At 42.3% G+C, this 23,425-nt stretch overlaps 1 protein-coding gene across 1 annotated transcript in view; it reads right to left on the bottom strand.

Annotated features, from left to right (window-relative positions):
- The window catches only part of Cntnap2 (contactin associated protein 2), a 1,671,549-nt gene that overhangs the window by 389,927 nt on the left and 1,258,197 nt on the right, over positions 1–23,425 (bottom strand). The window lies entirely within an intron of this gene.

Here is a 23,425-nt window from a genome sequence, read left to right as displayed (position 1 = left end):
GAGGCATGACCCAAGGGTGTTAAACATTACCAGACGCATCACTCTAGCCACTTTGTGAATTGCCTCGTGTCCGGTTGACCTAATGCCAAGGGCTTTCTCTGATCAGCATCACACAGGGATACCAAGCAAGACACTTGGGAGAAAGGACGGACAAACCAGACAAATGCAGCATTGGAGATAATGGGTGGGTTGGCAGGAGAGCCCTTTTGCTAGCTCTACCTCAGTGGTCCAGGGAGGAGTAGTTATTTCAGAACCTCAGCTCCACTTCTGATTCTTCCAGTGACCAATTAGAACAAATGAACACCATGCCACATCTTCACTATAGACAGTGGCGGAGAATTTGCATGAACCACACAGGCTGTGTGTGGCTCCACACTCCTTGTAAACACCAGAACAATATCAGTAAAAGCAGGATAGAAATCAGCCTCTCGTTCGGAATGAGACCCCGAGAAACATGCTGCAGGAAACGAGAGCAAGCCAGATGATGCTTCCAGCACCTCTGAGCCTAGGAAAGGAAGTCTTGCTGTCAAAGTAACTGGGTAGTGGGCATCCAGCAATTGCTCTAAGCCGTGCTTGAGACGGAGGCTCTGTGCTGCTGACATGGGGCAGAGCCTTAGTTCACAGGGGAGGGGGGTGGACTCACATCAGACTCCATGATGTGATGCCCAGAGGGGCGTGTAAGAGATCTGGCAAGAATGCTGCGTTTCCTAGCGTCTTCCCTTCCCTCAAATTACCCTTTACTTAACGAATGCTCCTGTTTAGGGAGATGCAAAATTCATATTACTTTGTTGTCCTTCCTAGGAAAATAAGTCAAGTAGAGCACAAAACACTACTTAGATCTTTCCCCATCTGGCACAAACAAAAGAATAGCAATAAGAAAAACATACCCTAAGGTAAAAAGGACATTGTCTCATGTGCTATTAGCATTGACTAATACAGTTAAATTACTACAGAAAAATAAAGGATTGACAGCATATATTTATATTCAGCAACAGGAGAAGGGCTCAATTTACTTTGGGCAAAGAATTGCCTCACTTTTATGTTCTACTAATGAAGTGATTTTTTTTTGGCCATATAAACCATTGTTTACCTGTTAATTGGCTCTGGGGGAGGGGGAAATAGTTAAAAGCAATAAATATATTTTTTAAAACAAGAATAAGAAAGTGGTAGAAATAATGTACTTATGCCAGAGTTCAAGAACTTTTTTAACCTGAGAAGATGAAGAGGTGTAATCACTGTAACACAATTAGTTAAAAGTGACCCATATTCCCAGGTAATAAATGACAAAAATGATGCCAAATATGAATTGAGTTAAAGGTAATCAGTACTTGTACTCAAGATCAAATTGTAGCACGGTGAGGGGTTTATTATGAGTTGGATAATTAAGGAGGAAAGGTGAGAAGAAAAGAGTTTACTTTATTCCCAAGACCAGCATATCTCTGTTATTTTTCCTTTAACCAAATGGTTTCAGAAGCACCAGGGAAAATGTACAGAAAGTTCTGGAAAATGTAGCACATGCCTGTGTTTTCCAGAATGTTCCTTGTAATCTCTGAGCTACCCAAAGTAACTTAACAAGCTTCATAAATAACAATTATCCATGCACCCTCTAAAACTCAACCAAGATTCTCCCTTTACTCCTAATGAGTTCCACGCCATCTACCTGTATATGATATTAAAAATAATACCAGCAGGGAGATTTATAGTCTCCAAAATGAAAGCTTAGAAGGATCTTTTTCAGCTTGATGAAAGGTAGTTTTATTAATATCTATACTTGTCAGCTTTATCTAAAATTCTCTCAAGAATCACGGGAGGGGGCTGGTTATCAGAGGAAGCTGAACAGGTACAATTTGCAGCTGAAATGTTTTATTCACTGTGGCGATTCAGGCCTTCTGTGGGCAGGTAGCACTTTTGCTGACAGCCCAGGTTCTGGCCATTCTGGATGCTACAAACCTCCTACAGTACAGGCTCTTCCGCTCCATCCTGTTCTCATTGCAAAATACATTTTATTATGTATCACACATTCAAGGTTTACAACATGTTCTTATGGAATATCTACCTATCTACACACAGATAACCAATTTATATATAATATATATTTCATAGCACATGAAATATATATACCATATATTATATATAATGATAATATTTTATATAAAATAATGTATATATAGCTTCATAATACATTATATATAATAATACATATTTCATAATGTATATATTTTTCATCTCACACAGGATCTCATGCTCTAGAAAGTCTCAGATTCCTCCTTCTCTTCCATTCTTACCATTGCACTAAAAATCGTTCTTCCTTTGCTGACTACTGTCATCTCTGACAACAACACATCTCAATTATGGATGATGATAATCTACTTACTAAGGAAGGATAATTTAACTGGTATCATTCTAGATGGATTGAGAACAACCTCATACCCATGAGAACTTCTCTATTGAATCCAAATGACCTAGAGAGGAAGGAAGATAAAGAGCAGGAATGGCAATCCCTGGGCTGGATGGAAAAGAGGGAAAATTCTCAAGTTCCAGAGCTCTGGCAGCTGGGATTTGGAGGGTTCCTTTCCTTCTCTAGGGCACATGCGCAATCTAAGAAATCCATGGCCAAAGCTAAAGGTGACAACTACTCCTATCCCCCAGGAACTGGAAGTGAGGACCAGGCACCAGACTTAAGTTCCTTGGCTCAAGTAGAGAAGTCCTGGCCCCTTTGATGTAGAGTTGACCCCAGCACAATCCCTTCTAAGAATGTGGAGCCCACAGCTCAGGATTCTCATTGAAAGGTGAAGACTGGGAGAGGAAGTCATGGAGTGACCATTTCTGGGGTTTGTTTGTCTTTGCCTTTTTTCTTTGGCCCATGGGTGGGAAGTTTCCAAGCTTACCTAAGAAACTCTAGAAAACGGTACAGATTCACTAGGCTACCAGGTAAGAACTAGGGAATGAGACTCTCCAAGGAAAGACTTGGTCACTAACATCCTTCTGGCCCTTCTCAGTAGACATGGGCTGCTGGGGGGGGGGGGGGAGGAAGGGCATGATGGGTTTAGATCGCTAGACACAGAAAGAAACAGGCTCAAGTGTCTCTGAGTCTCCTTGGCTATCAACCTTGAACCTTGTTTATAAGGTAAGATAATATCAAGAGGGCACCACAGCAACACCTCCAGTTAATTTCCCAACATTCATTTTTTCAATTAATTCTGAATGAATTGTCTATTTGTTGCAGTTCTTTCTTTTGCTATGGTTTTATAACCATGATCTTGACTTTAAAATGTCTGCATGTTGTTATTTAAGAACTCTATTAAAAAACAAAATAGAATATATTGTACATCTTGACATTGGATTCCAACATAAAAAGCTATCATTTCAAGTTACCTACAATTGAGAAATCAATGTATTAAGCTGGATAGTAAATTAATATATTAAGCTGGACACTAACATTCTCTTTTGTTTTCCACCCATTGAATTCTATTTTGTTCTATGTTCAGATAAAGATCAAAACAAAAATTGAACCCCAAGAAAGCTCCTCATGTTCCTCCTGAGGAACATGATACATGGTCGGGCCAAAAACTCATAATTTTGAAGTTCTGACATAAACATTCAATTTGATCACTAAAGGTGAACATTTTATCTCTCTGGGATAGCCTGACACTAGCTCATCTGATTAGAGATGAATAGAAACGAATGGACTTGATTAGCTCCAGGTTGTGTCTTTCAGAATTCTGTTGGATTTTGATATATTTTAATGATTTGAATAAGGGCCAAATTTGGAAATGTAGAAGCGAAGTTCAGACGAAAATGAACCTGAACTGAAATGTTAATTGATTAAAAATTAATTTGACTGCGTAATAGTTAAATGCATTTTACTGAACTGAACTTAATAGATTTCAATCAAAGACGAATCCCACAGAGTAAAACTCCATGCAGTTGAATCAAATCACTTTGAATCCTATTCAAATGAATTCAGTTTTATTAATATGGATGGGAAGGAAGTGACAGATTTGGTGGGACTTTGTAACTCAGAGCAGAATTAGAGAGCAGAATGGGCACATTCACTCCAAGTGACTTGGCTTTGGTGTTCACAGAGGCCGCTGCTCCCCTTTGCCCTCAGGACCCTGGTTGGCTTCTCTATACCACGGTCCCTGAGAGTCAGATGACTGATGCGGTTACTAAGGTGATGGGACGCGACATCTGATGCCATTCTGATGTCTCATTCTTTTTCTCTTTCTCAGAACTTATCCGTTCTTACCTATTTTCCCATGCCAAGACAATGGCTGGGACCTGCTATTCGATGCTGAACTACAATTTCCAAGGGTATCTTTATGTGCTTCCAAATATCAAGGAAAATCCTTTTTTCTGTCTAGCCATTAGATTGCAATGATGTTGCCACTTCAAGAAACAGTTTGTAAGCCAGGCATCGGGGGCTCATGCCTGTAATCCCGGCTATTCAGGAGTCTATGATCTGAGGATCGCAGTTCAAAGTCAGCCTGGGCAGGAAAGTCCATGAGAGTCTTATCTCCATTTAACCACCAGAAAACCAGAAGTGGTGCTATGGCTCAACATAGTAGAGCATTAACCTTGAGACAAAGAGCTCAGGGGCAGTGCCCAGGCTCTGAGTTCAAACCCCTTGAGGGGCTGTCCCCAAAAAACGTCTATTTGTATCTTTAAAGGAGTTTGCTTCCACTTATCATCTGCTAAGCTTTTATAACATATGAATCAACAGCAATTCTTGTTTTATGCTTTATCTGTTTATATTGAAATGACAGTTTTTTCCCTTTTTGTCATATTTATAGTGATAGTATTTTTAAAGTCATCTTTTAATAATCTTGTAATAATGATAATTAATCATACATCTTGAATGTGTGTGTGTGTGAGTGTGTACACTCACACACACTTCTGATCCTCAGCAACCCTTGGGTGCCAAGATTAATGACCAGAATATATAAAGGCCTCCCCAAATTAAACTCCAAACAATTAATGCAATTAACAATGAGGCAATGTAGCTTTTATATACATTTACCTATTGGTAGACACTCAGTTTGATTCAATGTCTTTGTTCTCATAAATAAATGGTATTACTGTAAATGGTTTGTTATATTAACTATATTTGGGTTTTTTAATAGATGTTTATTCTACATGGTATACTTTAAGACTTATGGCTATTTTCTCACACCAATTTAAAACGCTAATCCTAATTCCTCTGAGTTTCCATTATGAAGAAGGCAGTGATGTGTGTTTCCATCCTTTTGTAGACATAGGGTTGTTTTCTGTCTGACTGGTGGAGGAAGTTCTCTTCCTCTTTGCATCACTGTACCTCCTTCCTCTGAATCTGCATCTGCATCTGTATATTTATTTCAGCTCTGGTGATGTGTGTAGCCTTGTGTCCTAAGCAAAATCCTCTTCTGTGTCTCTCTTTCTATTACAAACACCAAGGAGAGGGGTGTCAGGGGTCCTGACCTCTTTGCTCCTAATCTCTTCTTCATCTTTCATTGCTTGGTCTCACTGGCTGATTGCTGGACAATTTCTTTTGCCTTCCTGGGCTTTCACTTTAGCATAGTAGTAACTGATATTTAACTCTACCATTAAACCTTTAATTTTATCCATTACATTTTTACTTCTGTAGTTGTTATTTGGCTCGCTTTTAAACGGTACTCATTAGTTTTGATAGTGTCTTCCTTAACGGAATCTTTAATTTCCTATTTCCTTTTTTTAAAAAGAAAAACATGCTAATCCAGTAACTTCAATATTTGAAGTTTTTGCTTGGCTAAAAAATGCTGTTCATTCATTCTGTTGATTCAAAATTATGGTAGCTTTCCCCAAACATGTTACGATCAGTATTCCCCTTGTGGTCATATTTCTTGGAAACGCATCTGTGGGAACTCTTTGAGGTCCAGTTGAAGCTAAGCCCCTCTCAGATAATTTGCATTTGCTTTTATCAGATACCTGGGGATTTTTTTTTTTTTTTTTACCAACCTGGGGTTTCTTGAAAGTATATTTTCAGTTTTATTTTTTTCCTCCTGTCCAAAATAGTATGAAGTTATTCTCTAAACATACATCAGATATGCTTTTTTTTTTAAAAATGCAACCTCAAGGGATAATTTCTTTTTATCTTTACCTGAAGAAAGTCTGTCAAAAATTCCTGTGCTCTCTCTCTCTCTCTCTCTCTCTCTCTCTCTCTCTCTCTCTCTCTCTCTCTCTCTCTCTCTCTCTCTCTCCTTTTCAAGAGCTGGTTTCTAGTGTTCAGCTTCATTTCCTTTTGTTTTTCACAGAGCATCTGGGGGCCGTGAGTTGTGTGTTCATCCAGGGACAGGTGATGTCACTCATTATTTGGCATGAACTTCTCCTCTCCATACAGGTGAAAATATGGCAGCTACAAGTGGTCAGGAACCAGCGGTGGCAACTGGTTGAACCTTCATTTATGCTCCTGGTTCATGGTTTTGATTGATTTTAGGTCTCTAAAGAGTTTCCCCTTTCTTGTAAGCTCAATTATATATTTAAAAGGATTGAAAATAATTTTGTTCCTTTGTAAATGTTTGAAAAATGTTGATGCGACTGGGTTTCCATGACATCAATCAAACCTTAATCCTGTAGCAGAGTTCTGTTACCATGCTACTGTGGGTGTGAAAGGAGTGATTGGCACCGCCAATGGGATGTTCTAGAAGATGCCCTAAGGGAAAGGGGATTGGAGTCAGAGGGACCTTCCCATGGGATTCAGAGCCTTGAGCATACGGCGCACTGTGTGGCACAAGCAGAGGTAAAGGCACCGTGGCAGGACCTCGCTGGGTTCGGTGACCAGACTGATAAGGAGGACCCCCGGTTTTTACGTTAGACAAGCCTGAGCAACTAAGTGAATTTCTGGTGGCTGAGGAAAGTGTTGGTTTGGGGGAAGTTCAACTGGATAGTGAATTTAAGGTGAAGATGGGTCCCAGGGGTGACTGGTTCTACTTTCTCAAGTGTAACTTGGAAACATTTATGTATCAGATGCTTCTAGTATTTAGTTAGAAGAGTGCAGGGATGCTACATGGCCTGCCACACATGAGCAATCCGCCACACAAGTACTGGTTCCACATGCTATACCAACGGCAGCCTGGGGCAGCCTTTCTATGTGGCCATGTGGAAATGAGGACAGCGAGGTGTTAGTCTGACTCTGAGAGGGATCAGAGCACAGGATTTGAATCTGTGAGTCACTCGCAGTCAGAGTGGAAGAGAAGGTGGAACAGGACAACATGAGGGCAGAGGACTTAGAGAAAGGCAGCTGCCAAGTGGGAAGAGACTCGAGGCAGGGTGGGATAAAGGAGCTGCCTTCTCCCAAACCTCTCATTCTCATTCCACCACAACCAGCGTGAATGGCGTCATGGTGTGAAGCCACAGTTTGCCCAGCGCATCATGATTGTGTTTATTGTACTGGATTCCCTTGGTTCTGTGTGCTCCTTTGCCCTAAACCTAGGCATTATTCTCCACAGCTGGTAGATATATGACAGGCAGACAAGAGCTGAATGTTCCAGAAGGGAGGAAGGCAAAGCTTGGCATACGTCATTTGGCTTGAGGATGCAGAGATCTCCAGAAGATTAGAAACAGACTTGAAACCACTGACTTTCAAGAGGTCTGGGTGATGGGGATCGGACAAAGCCAAAGAGAATGGTGAGGGCCGAGGAGGGAGCTGGGTAAGAGGCGGGGAATGGAGTAGCCAGGGGTCTCTGAAGAAAGGCAGTGGGAATCGGAACAGATTTGCCATCAAAAGTCAAAGAAAGCAGCACACAGGAAAAGATCGAAGCCATGATTATTGGACCAACATCCTTCAGTAAGTACAGATATTGTGATGATGACCTTCTTTCCCATGCATTGAAGACTGGATGAACCTCACATTAACTGGCTTGGACAAGAACGTCCATTCTCATCCATCTGGGATTCGTTTCCAAATTCATTTCGATGAGGACATGACCGGCGTGGAAAGGGCAAGAGGGAACATCAATGCTGAGACATCTTGAAAGGATTCCCTTTCCTCCTTCCCCCTTAACAGATTAAGAAATCTTGATAACACCTGGTAATGTTAAGATAGGCTTGAACTTAACCTTTTCAAACGTGTGTTCCTCTGCAGATGGCCAGGTGTGACTGTCTGGAAAATACATCCCTCCTTTTGAGCAGAGCAGGCCTCTGCTTCTGTGGCACGAGACTCCAGGTCATCCATCGTGCTCGCTGCTCAGCGGGTGCAGAAACCTTCTGCTGTTCAAGAGACAGCGAATTGAAGAGTCACACGTGACCCATCCATTTCTGGGTCCTCCTCCCAGGAAACGAAGATGCTCACGCCATTTTCAATGGCACATGCTGTTCATAAAAGTGGCACAAATCTAACCTCTTCCTACCATACAGAAGGCTTGGAAAGATGATGAAGCGTTCAAAAGCAATGATAGAAGCAGATTTTTTTTTTAAGTAAAAAGATACTTATTTCAACAGTGAAGTCACTCTAACGTTTGCCATTATTCTTTTCCCAGGGTCAAAATAAGAATTTCACACCAAGACGCAGTAACATTTTCTTTCTATGTATTTTTAGTGTGTTCTATCAGCAGCTGATTAACCTGCTTGCATGAATTGAGAGTCTTCAAAGCCCTTTACTTTTGTCAATTAGCCATGCTTTTCTCTCAACATGACGGCTGATTTCTCTCTGGTTGTAATGAATGCGATAAATTACAGCATATCTCTGCTATATTTAATGGTTACTGAGGTGTGGGAGGGCAGAATGAACAGTTTTATTAGAAGCAAACTTCCTCATGCATCGAAACCACCTGTTTCTCTGACTTGCCTTATCCGTGATTGTCCATTGTCCATTCCCTCTGTAAAATTAAGAACGCATTTCACTGCTGACCTTGTTCTTGACCCAGGACCTCGGTCCATGCTGTTCCAGCCATACTGACCATAGTGCTGTTCTTGCTCTTCGAACGTTCCTACTTGGAAGATTCTTGGGTGACATTGAAGGCAGGTACCACGTTAGGCCGCCCAGCAATGACTGTTGAAGTCTGGCTGTTCACGAAAGGCTGGTCTCCCACTCCTGCCTCCTACTTTCATGAAGTCCTGTTGGACTGGCATTCGCATCTCTAGTATAATGTTATTCCTGTGGACCTGCAAAGGATACGGGGAAAATCCTGGAGACTCTTCACGAAAGCCTCAAACTGTGAAGGCAGAGGCGGAAGCTGAGCATCACCTTGCACCTGCTGCTTGAGAGTGGAGCCTGGGAATTCCGTCGCTTCCTGGAGAAGCTCCAAGGCCCCGGATGCTCTGTCGGTGGAGGCTTGGCTGATCCACAGAGGTGTTTGGGGAGGCAAACACCAAAGTGGGGAGCCAGGAGTTGCGGATTCAATTCTACTCCATTATTACCTGACCGTTCTACTTATTTATCTTTCTTCCACTTTCTTCTTGGCAACAAGAGGCATAGACTTTGATTTCCTACTTCATGTTTCTGTGGTTTTCCTATTTTCTGCAAATTTCGTATGTGGTAGCAACATTACTCACACCTCTACCAGAAACAGCTTTGTCTTTCCCTCTGCAGGGTAACTAGTACTCCTTCTTTACACGTAAACACAGACCTGTTTTCCTTCTCAGGCCTCTTCTAAGTCTTGCTGGCAGAGAAGAGCATTTTCACACAAAACGTGGTTCAAAAAAATTGTCCTGATGACAAGGACCTGTGATCATTAATCTTGATTGTCCATTTGATTGCATTGAGAATTGCCTAGGAGATTAGTAAAAGCACACATCTGGGTGTGTCTCAGGGGTGATTTGATTATTGTGGCTTAGACTTAATGGATGAATGGATGAATAAGATGGTGGCATTACTGAGAAATGGGGCCTCATTGGAGGCCCATTGGCCTCTTCCTCTATTCCCTCTCTCTGCTTCCGGTTCACCATGCGGTGAGAAATTCCTCCACTCCATGTTCCTACTGCTATGGTGTTTAGTCTCCTCTCAGACCCAAAGTAAGAAATCAAGAGGACCGTGGACTGAATCCTCTGAGTCTATGAGCCAAAATAAATCTTCAAGTTGTTCCTTTAAGTTGTTTACATATGGTATCTTGTTACAGAACTGCAGAAGTAGCTAGCACTATTAGTCTGTCACCATCATCTACTGGGGAAGTGCCAGCCAGTGTCTCAACGAATGTGTGGTGGCGGGGTGCCCCACACTTTACCCTTGAGCGATGTGGCGACCTATGCCTCCATGAAGGTCCACAATGAGAGTTCTTTCTATATTTTGTGAATTGGCTGCATGAGCTCCCACCCCAGGACACCTGCACCCTTGCCACCAAGGTGTGGCCACACAGTCCCCCCTATCTCAACTCTAGCTCTTATCCCCCATTTCTTTGGGCTGTGATCCGCCCTCCTGTGCCACGAGGCTCATCTGCTCGGGGGTGATGAGTAGAGCCTAGAGAAGGGTCTGAGGCCTGATGGCAAGGGAAGGCCCAAAGAGCGTCCTTGTCTGCGGAGGTGAGCAGGCCAGAGCAGCAGAGCAGCTTCAAGAAAGAGAGGCTTTTATTCCATGTAGGCAAAGAATACTGGAGAATATGTTGGGATCTCATCATCAGGGTTTTATAGGCTTCAATTTCTTTCTTCATACCCGGGGTTTTCTCCGAGTCTTACTGCCCATCTAAAGACACGTATGTCAGGGAAAGATTCAGGGTCCATGTGCTGTCTGGGGGACTCCCTTCCCCCCACTCCCACACCTTTACTTATTGGACAGCACTTCTTACCTGTTGAGGACGACAGAGAGGCAACACAAGTGGGAACACGTTTTATTTGCTGCTAAATCTTCTTGTTTACTTTGGAGCATATGTTTCCCTGCGGTCTCACTCATCACAATAATATATAGCTTCCAAGACACAATTTCATGCAGATGCAAGAGAAATTGAACAACCAATTCAGAGATGCTCTGGCCTATCAGTCTTCTGATTAAAGTGCCCTTTCTGAGAGGTAAACACGACCCAATCTCCGAGCCCGGGCACGAACGAACGAATGGCACAACTCGATTGCTACCTTTATATGGCGGGGCCATGCCTGCCCTCGTTTAAAATTGTTTTGACCTTTGCATGAGATGCATTAAAATAAAAGTTCCACTTTTCTCCAGAATTAGGAAGCCATAATACAAGTAGGAGGGCGAGACTTTCCGTATCTGAATGGCACTCCGTGGAATGACTCAGTGAGTGCGCCATCGTTTCATTCAACCTCTGGCAGGGGCAGCTTTGTGTCCCCGCGTCCAGACGCCAGCCCTGTGGAACTCATGCCTCTCCAGTGAGTTCTTCTTGGCAACACCACTGTGCTATTGTGGGTGGAATCACAATGGCCCCAGTGACATCCTGGCTAGGGAAGAAGCTGCTGGAAATCCTCCTATGTATCAAGCTGCTACTTCTTAAGTGGAAGACACCTAAAAAATATCCTGATCAGAAATGCCCACACTTTTTTAGTTAGGATGAACTTGCTAAGGATTGTGAAATGACTGCTCACTAGCTTATTGAGGACAAGAAAGGAGACTTCAATAGCTGTATAAGCAGCAATAAATGGACACAAGTGTGTGTTAGTGTGAGAACAGTAATCCAGCCAGCTGGAGAGCGCAAGCCTGTCCTGAATACAAATATTAACAAACATCTTGATTGAGCCCCGCTGGAAGAGCACAGGCCAGAGCAACATGAGATAAATAATACACGGACACTGAGCCCTCGAGCTTCAGTCTGGTAAGAATTTACTCTGTAGTATTATGGCCTGTCACCATCAGGTGTGAAAGAAAACTATCTTCTGCTGTGTACTCTCAGAAGGATTTCACATATGCTCACTTACTTGTTCCAAGATGAGAGCAGGGAGGTTTTTTAAAAGACTCTACGCGAGTCGTGAGTCTTTCATTAGAAACAAAGAAAGATCAGAGGGTGACAATAACCAGTCATCTTACACTCATTAAATCTGAATGAAGGACTCTCCCAAACTACAGCGGTATTGTGCTAAAAAGACAGCAATAAAGGCGAGTTTTTAAAGGAGGGAGAAAGACTCGAAAGATCACTATAAATGTAGATAAGTAATGAACACTGAATTCCTGTTGAGAAATACAAAAAATCATCTCAAGAGGAAAACTCCAATCCAAACTACCAAATGGTTAGCAGAACCAATGAACTGTGCAGTAGGAAATCTGAGCCAGATATTGCCAGGAGGGGGTGCTAGGGAGCAGAAGTGATTCAGCATTGTCCTTGATTTGAAGATCAGATGATCCTGCTTCCCCTACCAGCACTTTACTAAGTGCTTTAGCTTTGTTTCAAGCACTGTACAAACATCTCAGGAAATCTTTTAGAACCATTCTGGGAGGTATGAAATGATGGATGGGTTTCAAGATGCACCACTTCACATACAGAAAAAAAATAAAAGAAAAAAGAAGGCTTGCACAAAAGTATTTATTCGTTTGTTTATTATTTATATATCTCTGAACTATGCATTGGATATCTATTCTAACTTTATTATCATCATCTATCATCTATCATCTATCATCAATTTGTTGATTTTTCATGTATATACACTTTACCCATTCACCTATGTATATACACTCAGAGATGTCATAACATTTTATGGTAATAAATCTATCATTAATAAAATATATAGCAATACAATTGTAGATCATGAAATCAATCCATTTCTTTAAGTATACCATTAAGTGATGCAGAGTAGATTTTTAATGCTGTCTAACTGTCACCACAGTTCAATGTTGAAAGATTCCCATCACCTCCCAGTTCCCATTTTCAGAGCTGTGAAATAAATGAATAGCTTTACCATGGTTCAAACTTTACATGAGGTAAGGTAAATGCCTAATGGAAGATTTGCTGAAGTTTCAAATGTCAGTTAAACACACTCTATTTTTTTCTTTAATGTCTCTTTCCTATTAGTGTTTAATCTTAGTGCTCTGTTAATTTGAATTTCTCCATATGGTCTTTCAAATATTGAGTTCATAGTTGGCACAGTAGCTGTTCCTCATAGATGGATTTGCCCTCTCCCTTATCATTTACTCTGAGATGTAAGGAAGAAAGAAAAACAAGGCCAGCTGGCAGGGGTCTGGCTCTGGAATTTAACACAGGTTTTACAGATAACAGCAAGAACCAATCTTTCCACCACCATGGTCAAACTAGACCCAAAACTTGAGACGTCGTCTAACCCAAAAGGCCATCAAACAGCGCCCTCTTCTGGCTAACATGAGCGTATTCCATCTACTCCCTAGCTGTGATCCAGAACCCTCACTTCTGTAAGTTCACACCAGCTGTAGCATCTGTAGTTCCCTTTCCAGCTGTCTGAGACAAGGTGCTCCTCACAGCTGCTTCCTGCCTTGCCCAGCCAGTCGGCACCCCTGCCTGACTCTATGGGTGAGATCCTGGTGGTCATGAAGAACTAAATAGTATGCACAAGGACAAGTGCCCTGCACTCCATGGTGCTTCCTAGAAGGCGCTGTTTCTTCTGCAGGGGGACTTCCGCAAAATGGGAGAACTGGTCAACTTGTCTGTGATGTGCTATCTGCCCTCCTCTCACCAATTCATTTTCTTTGGTCTATGTAAGGCTGGCTCTTCCAAGAGTTCTTTGAAATTCGTCTTCTTTTCACACATTGTTTTCAACTTAGGGTCTTTCCCTTTTATCAGATTCTCAAACCTTTTTTCCTTCTTTCTTCTAAATTTATACTGTTTTTCCATCTATGCTGAAGGCAAGATGTAATCAGGCCAAACACTGTTTTCCTACTTTCCACGTGTGATGGACACTAATAGACTCGTTTTCACTCGAGGATGGCTTGCTGACACAGCCGTGGGAGAATGTTCTGTGTCTCACACACCCACAGGAGTGACTCCAGAAGCCCCCGAGTAGGAAGCGCTGTCAGAGGGTTTTATCTCCCCCCCCCTCCTGTAAATTCTTAGCTTTAAGAGAACTGCTGAAGTAGCTGCATGGAAATGGAAACATACTTTCTAGAACTTCTGCCCCTTTCGTGAAAGTTTTTCTTGTAAACTGCTAAAACCTTTGGAAATCGATTTCCAGCACTGGGCTCTCATTTGATGCTATGAACGACTGTCCTGGGGATGAATCCCTCACTGTGTCTACCCTACATACAATCAATATTTAGAGAGACAGTACAGGTGACAGGTACAGCACACATGGTTAACAATTCACTTGCTTTATAATTAGTAACACATACTATTTTTTCTTACAATACTAAATAAAATAACTAATTTTTGCTTTCATAAAGAATAACCCCAGAGAGGCCAAGTCTACCAACAATTGCTTACTAAATGGTGGTCCTAGCGGAATACCAAACAATTATAAAGCTTTGAAACCCAAATAAGAAGTTTTAGTGCTACATTATAATCACCTGGCTCCTCTTTGTAGTCATACAAACTCAACAATGAAGTGGATTATAAAAATTATAATGAATCACATGTGGTTAGAATGCATTTTTAATGCATACAACAGATGCATATTATAGAGAAATTATTTTGTGCATTCAGATGACTCCATTAAGATATCTTGGATACATGCCAATTAGACTGCTTGTGAGAATACAGAGGGTATGATTTAAATTGATTAAAATGAATTGGAATTGGTACTTCTATTTCCTGGAGCTATTAATTGATTGCATGTTAGGTCCAAGGACCATGGTGATGCTTTGGGCATTGGGTACTCAATGGCTTTCCAGGCACTATCTTTTCTGATGAGGGTTAACTCAAAAGAATGCTACCTGTTCAGGAGCTTCACACCTGTAATCCCAGCTACTCGGAGGCTGAGATCTGAGGATCACGACTCAAAGCCAGCTGGGGCAGGAAAGTCCATGAGATGTTTATCTCCAATTAACCACCAAAAGAACAGAAGTGGAGCTCTGGCTCAAGTGGTAGAGGGCCAGCTTTGAGCCATAAAGATGAGCGAGAGAGCCTAGGCCTTGAGATCAAGCCCTAGTCCTGGCACAAGCAAATATACAAACAGATGTGGCTCATTTTCAGACTTGCTGTGAAGTGGTTTGCTGGAAGGTGTCTCAGGGGTGGTTGGGTCATAGCTACAAGGTACTATGACATACATTTCCATACATTCTAACTCGTATCCTGTAAGTCTTACTTTACATAGTGCTTTACAGAAGTCTCTTCCCGACTCTCTAGGTTGGGCCAGGTATCCGTCACCTCTCACTGCACTAATGGCACTGTCATCACTGGCTTCCACGGCTCCCTCTCCCGGTTGGACTGCAGACGTGTCAAGCCAGTGGCTATCTAAATCCTGCTCCAGGTGTAACATGAACCTTCTGGTCACGGTCGGTAGATGCCCACAGGAGAGTTGTATGCTCTAGTCAACGGCAGACACAGAGACTGATCTGTAATATTATTTTATGTTCCCTGATGCACAACTTCTCTGCCTTGGGTGTCATGAAGCATTTATAGGTATGGAATGCATCTCATGTCACAATTTTCTATTTTATCGAATCTGATGCTTGCAAAGAGTTGGCATCCCAGTACCTGCTGTAAGAACGGGCTGGTAGCAGGGTAAGCACGCTGAGCTGGGGTAACACTGGCTCAGGACCTTGTGGGTAATTCCTTCCTGGGACAGAACCCAGCCGTCTGGGTAGGAACAGTGCTAATGGTGTAGTAAAGTACTCTTTCCATTAGGTGACTGGCAGGGCCCTATCACTAACAGAAGCAGCCAGGGTCATGTCTGTGGGGACCCGTATGTGTGTGGCTAGCATCAAGACTTCACATGAATAGGCCAGAGGGAAAAGGTGGTGATCTCCCCCTATGCTTGGGAGAAATTTGCAAGAAACCAAACAGTGGGTTCACTATCAGCACAGACTGTCCCCTGAAATGTCTTTGTGGCCATCTTAAAAGATAATGTGTGATGAGAGAGAACAAATACAAGGTTTTAAGCCAGGTGGGGCAATATACAAACATCCAGGATCTGAAATAAAGCCAATTGGTTAAAACTCTATCTAACTGTGTACTGTCCCATCTTGTATTATACATGCAGAGTTATGAGGAAGAACTTCACTGACGGATGCATATCTTTTATTCATTTATTTTTGCTGGTCCCAGTGTATATAATTTCTTTTTTCTTGCTGGTATGAGTTTGAGCTCTGGGCCTTGTGCTTGCTTACATGGTTGGTCTACTGTATCACTTGAGCCACACCTCCAGCCCAGAGTTTTGCTGGTTATTTATGAGAGAATAATCTTGAGGACTGGTCTTTGGACTACTGTCTTTCAGACCTTAACCTCCCAAGTAGCCAAGATTACAGGTGTGAGCTACTGTCCCCTGGATCAAAATGTACTTATTTTTGGATAATTACTGTGCGAGATCCTACAGGCACGACTTACCACATACTTTGTTTCATTTATTTTCCATGACTATTATTGAATGCTGCTTTCTTTTTCTGGAGAAGAAGCCCTAGTACATTAACAAACTTGGTGAGACCAATCATCGACCAAAGAGATCAGACTGGAAGGAATTATTCTTTGCCATGTGCATTTTTAAGAAATCTAAGAGGGGCTGGGAAGGTGGCTCAGTGGTAGAGCGCTTGCCTTGCATGCCTGAGGCCCTGGGTTCAATTCCTCAGCACCACATAAGCAAAAAGAAAAAAGCCAGAAGTGGCGCTGTGGCTCAAGTGGTAGAGAGCTAGCCTTGAGCTGAAGAGCTGAGGGACAGTGCCCAGGCCCAGAGTTCAGGCCCCACAACCGGACCAAAAAAAAAAAAGAAATCTAAGAAGACAATGCTATCTACACTGTAGTGTATCTGAAGCAAAAATGGCATTGAGAAAAGTCATCTGATCAGGTTGTATTCTCTGGGTTTTAAGTAGTTCCTTGGAGAAAAGTTGATTAGCTTTTTGAAAGGGAACTTCCAAACTTGCCTGGTTGACTGTCGCCCTGCAGAATCAAGTCACCGTCCCTCCTCTTCTCTTGATCTTATCAGCCCATCATTAAATTGCTATTATACTATCTGCTTTTCAAAGTTTATTTTGTAGCACAGCATGATGTTTTTTTCCTTCTCCTTAGCGATCTCATGAGACAACAAATGAATGACTAGAACCTGGCAAATATAATATTTCTGTTGTTTTTCCTTCTTCCATTGAAGTTGTAACCCTGAAAGCATTATAAACAGATGGCTCATCGTTACCGAGTTACAGATTGTTAATAAAGAAACTTGCCTTTTTCTTGGTAACATATGGCTTACAAGATAATCATAGGGCACTTAGAAGGATAATGCCAATCCAAGACTTGTTCTTGAAAGGAAGAGTGTGAGGGTACACTGAGTTCCTTCATCTACGTGCAGGGCTAGAAGCTTGGTACCCTAAGAGATAGAGCCAGTTGGTATATGTATATGAGTTGGTATAGCCATTGGATATCCAGTTATCCATATCCATATATCCTTGTGTTTCCATTTCCTTTCATTGTGATAACCAGCTACCATAATCTGGGTGGCTTTAAACAACAGTTTATTCTCAAATGGTTATGGAGGGTAAAAGTCCCAAATGCTCTCTCTCTCTCTCTCTCTGAAGATTCTAGAGGGTGATATTTCTTAGTTTCTCTGGCTTTTGGCGGTTGAGAGCCATCATGGGTGCTCCTTGGTTGGCTGATGAATCTATCAGTCCCTTCATCTTCACAGTAGCATGACCAAATTTCCTTCTTCTGAGGACCCAGTTATTGAAATACAGTTTATGCCAGTTCAGTCAATCTTCTGTTAACTTGATTACCTCTCTGGTTTCTAAATAAGGTCATATTCCATATGTTGGAAGCAGTTTTTGACTATTTTAAAAAAAATTTTCTTTAAGTAGTTGTACGAAGGAGTTGCCATTCAACAGAGCAGTTTAGGAATCCCATGCATCTCGATCAAGGTCACCCTCAAGGTCACCCTCAAAGTCGCCCCCCCCAGCTCACCCCTTCACTCACTTTTCTTAATTTTTAGGATATGTTTTGATTTTTTGCCATTTAACAAAGCAGTTTATGTATACAATGCACCTCTTTTTTTGTTATTTTTTTCTTGAAAAAAAAAACACATCTAGGTCCAAATACTTGGGTCCAAAACAGAAGGAAAACGTTGATTAAAAATGTAATATAGTATGTAGTTATCACAGGAGTTAGTGTACAGTACCTGAAGATAATACCATCTGCATTTTTGCTGTAACTCATATCATGTATAATAGCCCTGCAACAGGTGCAGGACATTGCTACTCAATTGTAATTTGCATTAAAGTTGCACATTCCTATCAGAGATTCGCCGAGATCTCTAGCACTGTCTGGCTTCACTCTTATTGAAGTGTGATTGTATTGTGGCCAAGTTCTGGTTCTGAATGGTAAGTGAACTTTGCTTTTTAGAGAGAAATCTTCCTGTGAGTCCCTGGGGTACCTGCTCTGAACAATAAGCATAGAATAACTTCTCAGGATGCCAAGGTCATCATTGTCTTGAGAATTGTGATACTGCCTTACAAAATGTATTCTACTCACTCTAGTTCTGAGAGCTATCTGGTCCCATTTGCAAATATGGAGGGTGAGAATTTAGTCACCTTCAACTAGCTTTATAGAAAGTACAAAATTCTTTACAAATTATGCACATAGCATTTGCAACCCTTTTTCCATTATCAGTGTAATATGTTGAATACATAATATGATATTTAGCTATTCAAAAAGTTCCCTCTTTCTCTCCCCCTCTCTTTTGTGCCAGTATTGGGCCTTGAACTCAGGGCTTGGGTACTGTCCCTTAAGTGTTTGGCTCAACCTGTGGGGCTCTACCAGCTGAGCCACATCTCCATTTTTGGTAGTTAATTGAAAATAAGAGTCACATGGACTTTCCCATATAGGCTAGCTTTGAGCCACAAGCCTCAGATTTCAACTGCCTGAGTAATTAGAATGACAAGTATGAGAAGACTGGAGAAAAAAACGTGAAAGATTAGCTTTCGAACATAGTAATGTTATACCCAAAGACAGATGTAATTATCACATATGTTGGACAAACTTGTTCAGTACTATGTCAAAAACATAGGCAATATCCCTCTTCAACTTTACATAGCTTTATTTTGGCTAATACTTGTGGTAAATTAACCAAGCTAAAGTGCTAAAAATATACATAGCCATTGGTTTGTTATGAACATGTTGGAAATCCAATATGAGTGAAGAGGGCGTATTTTGGACAGAGCTGCCATCTTGGTGCTCGTGCTTAGGTCTTCCCCTTTCTAGTCTTGCTTTGTATTTCAGCCGAGTGATGGCAAATCTCTTCAGGGATCCCAGCCATCTGTCAGATTCTCCTGAGAACAGGAGATTTTTTGCAGACTTGGAGTATGCTCAAACCTGTAGATGTTAAAGATGCTCTGCATTTCCAAACATTTCAGATAAATATTTTCCAAAATTGGAAACTGGGTTTGTTACAGCCAGAGTATTGGCTGTTCCATAAAGTTAATTTTTGAGAGGAAAATTTCTAATTATACATTTATGCTCCAACCTGAGAATAAATTAAATTAGAGGGTCAGATGCAATGGGTGACATCTGTAATCCCAGTCACCTGGAAGATGAAGACTGGGAGATTTCCACTTTGGGGTCAGTCTGGGGAAATAAGTTAGCAACACTCCATCCCAACCAACCGAATGTGGGGGTATACCTGGGACCCAGCTAAGTAGGAGGCCACAGATAGGAGGATTGTGGTCTGAGGTTGGCCCAGGGAAAAAATACTAGACCTTAGTTGAAAAACAGCTAAAGGAAAAAAATAGCACCGGTTATGTGGCTCAAATGGTAGATTACCTTCCCGACAAGCCGCAGGTCTTGAGCTCAAACCCTAGCACCCCAAAGTAAATTAGTTAAACAAATAATTCCTGTGTTTTGAATATGGACTTATGAAACTATTTTAGAGATGGAGCACAAAACCTACTTGTGACATAATTAAGTCATTCTTGCTATTACCAAATAAAAGCATAGAAAGGAGGGAAAGGACTGCAGGACCTTCAGCTTAGTAACATAACGTCTCCTCTTCCTGACTTGACACACACATGAGATGCACTCATTTGTCGGGGGGAGAGTGTTTCGGCCATTTCCCTGTCTGCTCTCTTATTCACTGCATTTTTCATAAGGAGGGTGAGTTACATAGTGGCATAGGGAAAGGGTCGGGGCGTGCACATGCGCAGCTTGGCCAACTTCTTTTCAGGCCCCTGGTGTCTACGATGCTCATTGCCATCTAGACTCTGAGCCTCATTTCTGGTAAAGGCTGTGCGAAGATTCCAATACACAGCCAAGGCCTATGGCTGTGGCTGGGAAAGGAGCTGTTGGGGGTGGGGGGGAGAGCAAGGTGTCTGGTTATGGCTGGATCGGGGGAGAGCAAGGTGTCTGGTTATGGATGGATTCTTCCATGAATAGTCTTTCCCTTCCTCATCCCGACTACTTGTGGACCTCAGGCTGAGCAAGCAAAGTGCTGGTGTGGGGTTGAGAATGTGAACATTGGTCCAGGGGAACTTGTCCAGGGCGTGCAGGGAGGCTGGATCCATCGTCCGAGCAGAAGGACCCTTCAGAGAAATGTGCCCACTTTGCAGTGGGCAGGCTCCTCATCAGACGTCAGACCCTCAGCCTCCTCTGTGGCTTCCACTGGAATAGCGAGGAAGAGACGTGTGGAGGGCTGGGCACTGGCGTGGGTACCATTTGGGTGCCTTTTCTGACTTGGGTATAGGGATGGCTTTCTAGGAAAGCCGGGTCCTGCTTCCATAAGAAAATGGATGGCCAAGGGGTATCTCTAGACTGCAGTCTTAAGGGTTAATATTCATCAAGGTGAGAGGAAGCAAATGGTTTTAAGAGATCACGGGGTGGGGAGGAAGTGAAAATGAATCTCAGCTTTGGATGCCTAGACTTTAGAAGACACAGACTCATACCCGGCCTCGGAAGCAACCTCTTCCTGGACAATTTCTGCCACTCAAGTTAAGGTTCAAAAGTCCACTCAGGGACACAAACCAGCCCAGACCAGTCAGCCTCCAAGGGAATGAAAACCCAGAGATTTTCTTCTTCTATTGTCATTGCCCTCCCTTCCCCGAGCACCATTAAGTCTCCACCTTGGCTTTTACATGAGTCCAGCTCATTCTGTAATAGAGTGTGTCTAATAGAAATAGAATGTGAACCACATGCTCAATTTAAACATTTCCAGTAGCCACATTAGAAAGGCTAGGAAGAAGCTGGTGAATTTGAAATAAGTCTATTCTCCTATGTTATGATCCTATGTATTTGAGGTATTTTATTTCAATGTGTCAGTAATTACTAATGAGTGAATTAATGTTCTTTACTTTTTGTCTTCAAAACTGGTATCTATTTTTATTCTTCTGGCCTATTCCAATGTGGCCACCCTAATCTAGTAGGAGATAATGTATAGTTAAATTCCATTCCTATTATGGTTAAAGAAATAGAGTCACTTAAGCTGGGCTCCAGTGAGTGGCTCATGCTTGTAATCCCAGCTACTCAGGAGGCTGAGATCTGAGGATCATGGTTCAAAGCCAGCCCAGGCTGGAAGGTCTGCGAGACTCTTATTTCTAATAAACCACTCAGAAAACCAGAAGTGATGCTGTGGCTCAAGTGGTAGAGTGCTCGCCTTGAGCTGAAGAGCTGAGGGACAGCGCCCAGGCCCAGAGTTCAAGCACCGACAAAAAAAAAAAAGAAAGAAAGAGGGTCACTTAACAAGATGTTTCAAATAGATGTGAAAGTCTTCCAACAAATGAAGCATCAATAAAAAATTATTTAAACGAAATAAAATGATTGATAGTCAGAAGAGCTGCAAAGTAGGCAAGAGTCACATGGGACTAGAAGAACTGCACTGGAGATATATCTACATCTACACCTAAACTAGATGTAGAGTAGATAGGTATAGATAGGACAGGTAGATATAGATATACTCAGGTGTTGAGGGTGTGCATTGATGCTATGATGTTCTAAAGGTGCTCCTGAAAAGTAGGACCCGAAGGGACAGGTTCTCCTAGAGAAACACATCATTCCAAAGCTGGAGCTTTGCTTTTTCACTGACTTGGTTTCTCTTTTTCAGTTGGCTCAGCCCTCAGCGTATGGAGGGGTGTGTTAAATGATCCAGTGGCAAATCCCTATAAAGTGAAAGCATGCTGAGAGCAGTGGAAAGAGCCTGATTAGGCAGTCAGGGCCGAAGCCTCCCCTCTCTGGCCTCCCTCCCCCTGGCCTGAGCACTGGGCCCTCAGGCACTGTGCTGTGGCCTCCTGTCCCGGGAAGTCCTGCATGTGAGCAACGCACTGATTGGACCCCGGAGGTGTGTGCCCCTGCATGAGATACTGTGGCTCAGAGGACTCAGCAACTTGGGAAGAGCCATGCAGGCTGGTGGAGCCTCTGTTTGGGTCTTGGGAGTCACATGGCCTGAGGGTTGTCCAATGATCTCCACAATCCTACAGCTCTCTCCCAGAGTGATAACTTTTTTTTTTTTTTTGTCGGTCATGGGGCTTGAACTCCGGGGCCTGGGCGCTGTCCCTCAGCTCTTCAGCTCAAGGCTAGTGCTCTACCACTTGAGTCACAGCACCACTTCCGGCTTTTTTCTTTTTGCTTATGTGGTGCTGAGGAATCGAACCCAGGGCCTCAGGCATGCAACGCAAGCGCTCTACCACTGAGCCACCTTCCCAGCCCAAGAGATAACTTTTTAATCCCAGCACAATCCACCCGGGCGCATGAGCCCTACTGGAGGCTTCTCTGGTCGAGTGGGAGCTCTGCTTATCTTTTTCTTCAATAAACCTTTGACAATTTGTTTCTTACTCTGTGTGGACTTATTCGTTGAAACCACAGAGACAAAAAGACCTAATCGAGATGCTGTAGTTTTTCTCTTATCCATAGAATGCCTCTTGGCTTTCAAAATCTCACCATTTTCATTTTAGATCAGTTTACTATTTTATTGCCTATGGAAATTAATGTGTTCTCTCTCAGAATGAAATGAGGGCCATTCTTCTCTGCCAAAACACCTTCTTCTAAGAGGAAGTACATTTTATATTATGAATGGTAAACGGAAGAATCAGCCAGAAAAATGATGTTATTGATCCAGAGGTAAGGATACAAGGAACCGGCATGCCAACATCCCGCCCAGCGTGGGAAATTGGTCTAAACTGCTTTTGATTTTTCCTCTGGTGCCAAGCTGGAATTGTGCTGACTGAATATCAAATGTCATTTTAAAAACAGCGAGACAGTTCTTCCATAAGATGATTTTAGGTTCTCTTAAAGTTGCTTCCAGAGTCTCACCAGTCTTCTACTCTTAAGGCAAACTGTTCAACTTTCAAGCATAAACATATGCGATGATATCAAGTCAAAATGTACAGGCTGCCAGTGTGTTGAGCCTGATATCAGGCAGATATTTGATCAGTGCAAGTCTGAATACGTGATACCAAAAGAGAAATATTCCAAGATGTAAGATTTGTTTTATACACAAACCTACAGGTAAT

Source organism: Dipodomys merriami, unplaced genomic scaffold, assembly GCF_024711535.1.
Source record: "Dipodomys merriami isolate MVZ:Mamm:240054 unplaced genomic scaffold, mDipMer1.0.p SCAF_5, whole genome shotgun sequence".
NCBI lineage: Eukaryota > Metazoa > Chordata > Mammalia > Rodentia > Heteromyidae > Dipodomys > Dipodomys merriami.
The sequence above is the reverse complement of the archived record's forward strand: the minus strand, read 5'-3'. Positions and strand labels throughout refer to the sequence as shown.